This window comes from Sciurus vulgaris (assembly GCF_902686455.1).
Source record: "Sciurus vulgaris genome assembly, chromosome: 12".
NCBI lineage: Eukaryota > Metazoa > Chordata > Mammalia > Rodentia > Sciuridae > Sciurus > Sciurus vulgaris.
Genome location: NC_136473.1, coordinates 1,200,679 through 1,212,001, shown reverse-complemented (window position 1 = coordinate 1,212,001; position 11,323 = coordinate 1,200,679).

Genomic DNA, 11,323 nt, shown 5'->3' with positions numbered 1-11,323 from the left:
ACGCAACAAAGGGAGACTGGTTCATAATGGCTCCAGAAGAAATGGACCCGCTTGTCAGTCAACAACACAGACGTTCCTATCGCCCAGCTGCTCTGCTTCCCCATCCGAGACGCACCAGGGAAACACACAGATGCAGGCACGGCCCCGCCCACAGGGGCGTGCGTCAGTGCTGCTATGACAAACATGCTGGTTTCGCCCTCCCAGTCACAGGTCCAGGGTCTGCTGAGGCCAATGAAAACCACCCAGTAGGAACACACGGAGCCACACAGAAAGGCTCTGATGGTACCGTGAGAAAGTCATTTACACAGCATGGAAAGCAGGACTCACCTTCAGCTGAGCTACGATTACACGTGTGTGAACACCTGCGTACACGTGTAGACACACACACACACAGATTAGAAAGACGCCACTCCAGGTTTACGTGCTGCCAACATCAGTTATTGCTGTATATTTTTCTACAATGTGCATATAAGACATGTAAAATATATTTTTTCTTTCACAGGAGAGTTGTTGGTTAAATGCTATATTATGGCAGTTAAAGGAATGTTTAAAAATGTACAGAATATGTAGAAAGAGACAGAAAGTACATAGGTGACTGCCTGGGCTCAGGCAAAGGACAATCTAACAAAACTGTTAAGGATATGAGAGCAGTATTCATAAAAGATCCAAGTGAAAAAATTCAATTGTAAAGATATTGGTGATTAGATTAAAACTCACCAACATTCAACGGTGTGGGCTCACAAAGACACCGGCTCACGCAGGTAACACAAGTGGCAACAAGGGAGAATTCAGAGACACCACCAAAGAGCACCGGGGTCCGTCACGCCGAGCCACACGCTCTCAATCGTGGGAGCTGAGATGGGTGGAAGCCTTTGGGCCACAACTACACATGCTGTGAGACCAAGCAACTTCACCCCTGCAGACGTCCTAGAGAAACCCCACACTTCACCCCTGCAGACGTCCTAAAGAAACCCTGCACATGCTCAGGAGGTCGGCTGAGGGTACTGCACCATCAGGGTCCTCCAGAGAAGGAAGGCCAACTGGCGCGTGCGCTCGTGTGTTGATCACGAGGACCTGGCTCATGGGGCTGTGGAGGTGGAGAAGTCCCAAGGCCCACAGCTGTCCAGGAGACCCAGGAGGACCCATGTGCAGGTCCAGGCCCAGCCTGAAGGCCTGTGGACCAGGACAGCCGAAAGCCCTGGTCAGTTCCAGCCTGAAAGACAATGGGCTGGAGACCTAGGTGGGGCCATGTCTTGGAGCAGGGCTGACGGCCAGCAGTCTCCACAGCCAGGCAGGGGACCCTGATGCCAGCCCTCTGTGCGGCTCAGGTCCACCCACTGGACACACCCACACTGGAAACGCAATCTGTCCGTCTCATCCAGAAACACCGTCACAGGGCACCCAGAACGACAGCAGGCACCCAGCCTAGTCAGGTTGACAGACCACCACGGCGTGTAACAGCAACAACATGGAAATGACCCAAGTGTCTGCTCCTCCCACAAGTCCTGTGCGGTGGTCACATGCCAGGGCCGTGTACTACGTTCGGTGACAAAGACAAGCACTCTGCCCCTGGGTGGCTCACACACCGCCACGGCGACAGGCCATGAGCACAGGTGTGGGCCGGCCACACGCTGCTTACTTAACCAGGCAAGGCTGCCTACCACTGCCTCAGGGACACCACTCCAGCTGCATCCTGGGTGAGGTGCAGGGCAGCATCAGGGCAGGGCGGCGAGTGGCCACCTGAACTAGGAGATCCAGCCGCCTCATTAAGAAGGCAACAGGTTGGCATACGTGTCAGCCATGAGACAGCGCCCATGCAGACACCTGGAGCAAGGAGCAAACCAGACAGAGGGGACAGACCCAAGACCAGAAGGACAGAGGCCAGGCAGACAAGGACGAGGCCAGCAACGGGGGCACTGGGTTCGAACCACAGGGGTGGGCGAGCAGGTGTGGGACAGCGCGAGGCCTGGGCACTTCAGTCTGAAGACGGCAGAGCCACCAACCGCCCGTCGCAGCATGGTTGCTGCCGTGTGAGAAGCGAGATGAAGTGGCTGCAGGGGTCCAAGGGGATGGTGACAGCCTGGCCAGGCTGAGGAGGGACGGTGGACTCTGGACTGACCAGGCACTCTACCCCTGGGCCACCCCCAGCCTGTCATAGTCTTCATTTCGAGACCAGGGCTCACTAGGTTGCCCAGGCAGGCCTCGAACTTGGATCCCAGTCTCAGCCTCGCGAGCAGCTGGGACGAGGGGCATGTGCCACTGTGCCAGCTGGAATATTTTAAATACAGAGCGTACAGAATTCCTGACAGACCGAACGTGGAGCGGGAGTCAGAGGCGAGGATGATGGGCATGTCCCCGACCAACTGGATGGGAGGAAGGGCCGTGGCTGGGGAGAGGGCAGCTCGTGCAGCAGGAGAGGGGGCCAGAGGCCAGCTGGACCTGGATGCGTGCTCCAAGCCAGGATGTGTGACATTCAAGTGCACGGTCAGGGCGGAGCTGGATGCAATGCTCCTGGGGTTCAGCAGAGCCTGGGCTGGAAGTGTCGGCAGAGGGACAGTGTCTAACCCCCGAGACGGTGCGGGACCACGAGGGGTCAAATGCAGCAAAGAGGAGGCGTGAGCCTGGGCCATGGGCTTCAGCATCAGAAGGGGCAGGCAGGAGGGGACTGAGGAGATGCCCTCAGGACAGGAGAGCCACCAGAATGGGTGGTCTGCAGGCAGGGGTAAAGTTCAGCGAGGAGGAAAGTGTAGCCACCCGTGTCAACTGCAGCTGACATAAGATGAGGACAAAGGTGGCACTGAACAGCAAGAGGTGTCCTCAGGAAAGCAGCCTGGTGACAGGAGGGACAGAGAGGGCGGCAGTAGAGGGGCTGGCTCAGCAGCACGGAGAGCCTGCCTCCCCCACCAGCAGAGTTCCTGAACGTGCCGCCTCAGCCTCAGGAGGGTGAGAAGTGGAAGCCTGCGACTTGCGTTCCTCTTGCTGGGAGCTGGCACCTCTCCTGTGCCTGAAGGCCCTCTGTACTCACGTCTGAAAGCCGTCAGCACTCAGCCAGGAAAACAGAGAGCACCTCAGGTTTCCGCTCAGGAAGGGACTGCACACAGGTGCTTCCAGAGGGCGGAGGGCTGGGAGCGCTGCCAGCGAGCAAGGAGGCAAGGCATCTCGGAGCTGCAGGAAGCCACAGCTGATGGCCTCCGCTGAAGCAGGTGAGCAAGACACAGATGCTCCTGCGGAACTTCACGTAGGCTGCCTCCCAAGCCAGGCCCCTGCCCCAGGGCTGAGGAGGACAGCTCCTCTTCTGCCTACCACGCAGGACCTGTGCCTCGCTAGTCAAACACAGGGAGACCCTGTGGGCGAGAGTCCAGAGGGGAGGGTGCCAGGTGTCCAGCTGTCCCCAGGAGTGCCAGGCCCAGTCTGGCACAGTGACTCCAGGCTGACCCACTCTGCCAGCTGGTTTAAACCTGCAAACACCACGCAGCTGTCCTACCTCCGTCTGAGGCTCACTCCCTAGATGTGCCGATGACCTGAAGCCTGCAACAGAAGGCCAGCCACCACCAACGCAGCCTGCACGAAACCAGGCAGGGGGAGGAAGAGGAGACCGCAGGTGCACATAAAATACACACATTACCCAGAAAGGAAATGCACCGTGCTCAAGTCCCCGTTTTTGGCAGAGCTCCCGAGGCCACAGCTGGTACTGCAGCTACCCCACCCTCCCACATGTTCCCTGCAGTCACCAATGCATCAGCCAGGTGCTTCTGGGCGGTGACCGGCCTCACGCCTGCAGGGAGCTGCTTTCCCTCTATCACTCGCTCTCCACACGGGAAGGGCTAAGAGCAGCTCGTGTGTGTGTGTGTGTGTGTGTGTGTGTGTGTGTGTGTGTGTGTGTCTGCGCACACGCATGGGTGGGGTGCTACACAGGCAGCTGTGTATTTGCTCAGCAGATATAGAGAATATCTACTCTGAGTCCTGTGGTTTTGTCACCTGGATCTAGCTGTGCTGTGCTATTTATAGCAACACGTGTGACATGGAGAACATAACCGCCTTTCAGACCAAAAAGGGTCACAAATGAGGTTTTCCAGGAAAAAGTAGATCAGTTAGAAAAAATACTTTTACCCTAAAATATGAAGATGATACACAGCTGTATGTCTCTGGCCAAGGACATTGAGTGGTGTCACTGTGGGGTATGTGGGAACATCACAGGCACGCCCACACAATCTTGCTGCTACGTGGCCCAGTGACATAACCTCAGGCAGCACGCTGCCCATGGGCCTTCACTGACCAAGACCAAGGCAGCATGATCGTGACCAAAATTAACTGCACATATTCTTCTACAAAGGCAAAAAACATTTCTCCTGAGACAAGAGTCATACATACATACAGGGAACCACCACAACAGGTGATCCTGATTAAAATCAGTGTGATTCTACATAGAATTGTAGGGGCAAGGGACACATTGTGCTTGGATATGCGGTGTCCCTAGAAGCTCACTGTGAGGCAACCCAAGGACGATCACAGGTGAAAAGACTAGATTGTGAGCTGCAGCCTACCCATGGATTAATCCACTGGATTAATCATGGATTAACTGGGTGGTGACTGTAGGCAGGGGGGCTGTGGCTGGAGGAGGGGGGTCCTGGGGATGTGCCTTTGTGGTTTATATTTTGCCCCTGGTGAGCAGAACTCTCTCTGCTTCCTGGTGCCATGTCCTGAACCACTGTCCTCCTCCACACCCTTCCGCCATGATGTTCTGCCTCATCTTGGGCCCATAGCTGTGGAGCTGGATGACCATGGACTGAACCTGAGCCAAAATGGACTTCTCTACATTATTCTTGTCAGGTTTTTTTTGGTCACAGCAATGAAAAGCTGCCTAAAACAGGGGCTTGCAATTGTGAACAGTTGACCAACAGGGTTTTATCTGATGTCCTTGGAACAAATGTGAAACAACCCCAGTGCTACACAGCTCCTAAGAAGGGTCTTGTAAAGAGTGAGGGTCCTGAAAGCTGCAGCAAGCCTCTGATGGTGAGAGATGCTGAAGACAACATGCAGGCCAGCATGTCTTCACTTGTCTAGATTCCAGACAATTCTCTCTACAGACACACACTCATGAAACACAGAATTTCAGTCCCACAGTGTGTACAGCAGGGCTGAGTTCTGCCTCTTTCAAAACATCACCATGGAAGCGACATACTCATACAAGGGTACCACATGAAGATATTTTGACCCTCCTTATTAACAAGCACTCTTAATATAGGTCTCAGTGGGGCTGGGTGTGGCTCAGTGGTGGAGTGCCTGCCACACGTGTGAGGCACTAGGTTCAAGTCTCAGCACCGCATATAAACAAATTTTTTAAAAAGGCTCATCAACAACTAATAACAATATTGTTTTTAAAAATATAGGTTTCAGGGACTTGGTTTTGGAACATCCATAGACAGATTTCAGAGAGTCAATGAATCTCCTTGACTCATGGGCAAAATACAGCAGCATGTAGTTATAGAGGGTAGGTAACCACAGCCATAGTCTACCCAACGAGTTCTGCTCCTGGGTTCCTCGTGCCCCGTAATGCACGTCATGTAGGTGAGGCAGTCAGGTCATGAAAACACTTGGGAAGGGCAAATGTTACCCGACACATGAGAAAACCAAGGCTCAGAAAGACTAAGCCCTGATTAAGGCTGTGCCTGCCCGAGGTCAGCACAGCCAGGACTGTGCTGTCCAGAGCGGCCTCGCGGCTCCCAACCCCAAGTCCATGTCTGACACGTGGTAGACAACAGTGGCAAGGTGCTTACCCTCCCCAGGTCGTAGCTATGTTATGTATTAAAAGCTGTGTATACAAGAGGGATGTTACCAGACCCTGCCTTCCTCAGGGTCGTGAGAATCGAGTGAATTTAGGCAAAGGTAATGTTATTGTGAACCTGTGGGTTGGAATGTAATATACAAATCATGGGGAAACTTTTCAAGTCATACAGTTAAAAGAGAAGAAAAAAGATTATGGGCCGCAGATGTGAGATCTATCACGTGGATCTGCAAGGAGCTTGGTAGACTTCTGGGTCTCAGTATAATAGGTCCTGTCTATAATCCCACTGGGACCCAAAGAGTCCCCATAAGAGTGTGCTGACCAACCCTGGACCTCATCAACCAAGTGGAGACCAGACCTCATCCCCTGTTTAGGAGCCACTGCAGACCAGGAACTGACTCACTCACGTCCCCTGTGGGCAAGGAAATGGGTACCCGTCAGAGGGATGGGCTGGCTGCAAAATAAAAGCTATGAAAGTAATATATCAGAAAATAAGACAAAAAGTCAAGAATATTTTTAAAGCAGGGCATGACCAGTTGAGCCAAACAGAAGAGTCTGGCTCTAACACAGAAGCAGCCACGCTTGCTTCATTCATAGTGGCACAGATCACAGGGGACGGTATAAGGTCTCGGCGTGGGAGAAGTCCTGCTTCCTGCTTGCTTCCGAGCTTCTCGGTGTGGCACGGCTCTTGCGGTGACAAGTTATCTGTTACTCCGAGCTGCAAAGGTGGCCAAACACTCCTTGATTCTGGGTGCAACAAACCTGGCACTCAATAAAGGAATCAAAGTGTTTGCTCAAGATCACATACTTCTACACGAATTCAATGGTATCTTTCTGAACAGAGTTTTGGAAAGACTATCAAGAGACAAAGACAATACCAGAAGAAAACAAAGTTCATAGCTGGATCAGGCAGGAAAACCACGTCAGCCCGTAAGGCCAATCAAGCACCTAATCCTGGAGCAAAACCAACAAATTCCTTAGTTTTCTAAAAATAAGGCCTCAAGGTAGATGGGTCCAGCCCACAGAGGACGCAGACTGCTTGAGACGGCGTCTTACTCACGAGCGCTCCGAAAGCCCTAACCAAATCCATCCCGAAACCAAGCTCAAGACCATGGTGCCTCGACTCAGGAGGCTGAGGCAGCAAGGCCACACGTTTCAGGGCCGGCCTCGGAAACTTAGCAAGACCCTGTCTTTACAATTCTTAAAATAAGAAAAAGGGCTGGGGGTGCAGCTCAGTGGTGGAACACATCCCCTGCATGGTTACTACTTTAGTCAGCTTTTTTGACCCTGTGACTAAAAGACCTGACAATAGTTAAAGGAAGAAAGTTTATTTGGGGACTCAGTTTCAGAGGCCTCAGTCCATAGACAGCCAGCTCCATTTCTCGGAGCCCGAGATGATGCAGAACCTCATGGTGGAAGAGTGTGGTGAAGGAAAGCAGCTCAGGACATTACCAGAAAGCAGAGAGAGCTCTGCTCAACAAGGACATCATTTAAACTACAGAGGCACACGCCCAGGGACCCACCTCCTCCAGCCACAGCCCACAGCCTTAAGTTTGCACTCAGTCAATCCCTAACGGGATCAATGTACTGACGGGGTTACGGCTCTCATAACCCGATCATTTCACTTGAAATTTTCATGCACTGTCTCACACGTGAGCTTCTGGCGACACCTAAGATATAACAGTACTGAAAAAAAAAAAAAAAAAAAAAACCCAGTGAGAAAGTCTGAAAAGGACTAAATACAAATGTAAGAACTATTTTTAAAATAGAAAATAAACCCAAAGAAAGTGGAAGGAGATAACAATAAGAACGAGAGAGAACAATAAGAACAATGAGAACAAACTGGGAAACTATCAAAAAACAAATACGGCAAAAGTTAGTTCTTTGAAAAGACCAGAATAAAGGAGAAGCATCTCCCAAACCTGACGGGGCTGGGCTGGGGCTCCGTGTGGGGCGCTTGCAGTCAGTCCCACACAATGAGGGGCCGGAGGCACGGGTTCAGGGAGGGAAGGACGCTGCTTTCTCAAGAGCAAGACGCTGGGTCCAAAGGGTTTCATGGATTCCTTGCAGAATTTCAAGAGTCAACCAACCTCTGCAAAAAGACACGTTTTGCGATAAACTCATCAGCTTCACTCGTGGAAAGCAAGCAGCTCCGTGGATTCCATGCAGCACAGGCTGCGGCCTCTCCGAGGCCCCAGCGCTTCCACGGCCCCGGCAATGAACCCAGTGCTGGCTGCCCAGGGCACCTCCCGAGTGTGCCTGCCACAGCATGTGCCTCCGGTCCTCCCTCCCGTCCTCAGGATCCCCAGGCCTGTGGCGCCAGGCCCCTCGGCGCTGTGTTCGCTCTGCGCTGGGACGCGCTGCGGTAGAAGCACACCTTGGTGTCACTGCATCCATTAACACACTTGCCCCGTCCCCACCCTGACCCGGATGGTGCTGCTGCACACTCGGGTGCGAGGCTTTGTGTGGACGTGTCTTTTCAGCAATCGCAGTCTTGGCTGATACTCGGCAATGACACACTCTTACGGGGTATGGTGTGATACATCACTGTGCTAGTGTGAAGGATCAGAGGAGCTGCCACCACTAGCCCCTCAGGCATGAAGGATTATTCTGAGGTTAATGGCTGATTGATGACCCAACTCACTGCTATTCCACTGTGCTGAAGAGTGTGAGAAGACCGTACCCAACTGCACCCTGCACGTACGAACCAGCCTCCCTCCCGACCCTCCCAGGTTCTGGGGACCACTATTCTAGTCTCCAGCTCTTTGAATTCAACTGTTTCGCTTCCACATCTAAGTGAGATCGTGTGGTCTGTCTCTCTCCGCTCAGGACTATTTCACTTAATATACTCTCCTCCAGTTCCATCCAGGTTGCTGCCAATGACAGGATTTCTTTTTTATGGCTAAATAATATCCCACCATGTACCTAGAGCACATTTTCTTATCCATTCTTCTGTCACTGGACATATCTTGGCCAGTGTTGCAATAACCAAGCAAATGCAGGGACCTCCATGCTGATTTCCACCGTAGCTGTACTACTTCACACTCCCTGCAATGCTCACTGCATTAGAGTTCCTGCCTCTTGTGGAGGAGAATTTGTAAATTCTCCTGAGAGTCAGTTCTACTAGGAGTGGAATTTGCGGGTCACACGGGATCTGCTTAGCACCCTGAGAACTGCCTCGCTTCCTCAGAAAGCTAAGCAGCTTTCTGCTTACATGCCTGCCAGCTCCAGGGAGCTCCACTTTCTCCCCTTTCTATAGCTGTCTTTGAGAACGTGAGGTGGCATCTCAGTTCCACCTGTTCCCTGTGGACTGAGGGGCTGAACCTATTTTCATGGCCTTTGGCTGTTTGTCATCCTTTCGTGCTGTCTATTCAAATCCTTTGTCGGTTCTTAACTGGTGGTCTTTGTCTTTCCATCACTGGATTGTAGGACCTCGGATTTGAGGCCCTGATCAGATACCTGATCTGCAGGTGTGTCCTCCCATTAGGGAAGTCTTTGTACTTTCTCAAGAGTGTCCTTTGGTCACAAGTACTTAACTCTGGTGGCAGTCTCTACTTATTTTTCTACCTGGATGCATATTTGTGTCTTTGGTATACTAAGAAACTGCTACCCAATCAAGAGACTAGAAAACGTGCACCTGTTCCTTCTAAAACTGCACAATTTGGCTCTTATATTTAAGTCTTTGATCCTTTCTGGGTGAATCTTGGCCGTGAGCTGAAGTAACGGCTCGCCCCCACTCCTTTCCATGGAGGTCATCTCCGTGGGTCATCTCTGTGGCCTTCATTCAAGAGTATTACTTCCCCCGCTGCAAGCTCTTGGCGCCACAGTGGCTCACTGTGCATAGCTCAGTGCGCTCGGGCCCGCGTACCACAGCTTGGTGCCAAGCTGTGAAATCAGGCAGCGAGCCCCTCCAACCCCGTTCCTCCTGTCAAAGGTCATATTGACAGTTGTGTCCTCCGAGTTTCCAAACGAGTTTTGGATCAGATTACTTGTTTCTGGAGAAACAAAGCCGGTTTCCACGGGATAGTACGTGGGCGTTCTGCCCTCTTCACAGCGTCACATCCTAAGATCTTTGCATACAGGATGGCTCCTCATTTACTCATGACTCCCTTCTCTCAGTGTTTGGTAGCCTTCAGTGTGCTCGTTTGCACTCTGTGGGGTAAATTTACTCTCCCATATTTTATTCTTCTCCATGCAATTGTCAGTGAGATTGCTCAATTTCCTTTCCCAGTTGTCCACAGCTGGCATTGGAGAAGGCACTCAGTCTCGTATTGTGATCCTAGATTCTAAACCTTGCTGAACTGTTCCTATTTTTAAAAAGGATCTTTGGGCACCCTGTATCTAAGGATCACACTGCCCCAGTTTTGCCTCTTCCTTTCCAACGAGCCTTTTCTTGCCCAACTGCCCTAGCCAAAGCTCCATTACAATGTCGAACAGAAATGGCCATCCTCAACCTCATTCCTGATCTTAGAGGGGAGCTTTCAGTTTTGTTTTGTTTTTTCTTTCTTTTTGGGTTCGGAGGCACTTAACCAAGCTACATCCACACCTGTTTTTGAGACAGTCTCACCAAGTTGCTGAGGCTTGCCTCTGACTTCTAATCCTCCAGCCTCAGCCTCCAGTTGCAGGGATTACAGGCACGTGCCACCACATGACTCATGTGCTTGCCCAGGCTGTGGGTTGCTGAGGAACTCCTGACTATTCTGTTTACATCATGAAAGGTATTGAACTGCCAAATTATTTACCTGTGTCTAATGAGATTACCAGGCTATTTCCTCTTCAGGCTATTAATACGGTATGTTATATATATTTATTACTGTATGTTACATATAGATGTATAACAGACGATTTCATGTTGACTAACCTTTCATATTCCTGAAATCCTCTTGGTCAAGGGCATGTAGCTGGATTTGAGGATTACTGCATCCGTATCCATAAGAGATACTAGCCTGGCGTTAGAGTATGATACCAGCCTTACAGAACAAGTTGGGAAGTGTTCCCTCCTATTTTTTCAAAGAGCTTAGGATTGATGTTAATTCTTCTTCAAATGCGTGAGAGAATTTAACATTGACGTCAGCTCATAGTGGGTTTTCCTTGGTTGGGGGTTTTTGATTAATAACACAATATCTGTAATTGTTCTGTTCATATGTTCAACTTCCTGAGTCAGTTTAGTTCATAAGTTTCTAGGAACGTGTTGTTCATCTGGGTTATGTAAATTGTTAGCAGATCAGTCTACTTTGATATTAGTAAGGTGCTAAGGTGGTCTGGATCTCAAGTGTTGACGGTGGGCATGTCCCTGGGGAGGGCATGCACTCTATCCCTGGCTGCCCAGACTTGAGCAGCCGTCCTCCTCCACAGCCGCCCCCATGACCATAACGTGCTGCTTCACCTCGGGCTCTGCAATGAAGTGGGCCAACTATGGACCAGACCTCTGAAATCACATGCTCCGAATACATCTCCCTTCTCCAAGTTGCTCTTGCGTGGTATTTTGGTCAGTGACAAAATGCTGACAAAGCCAAATACAAATACAGCCACCAAAGC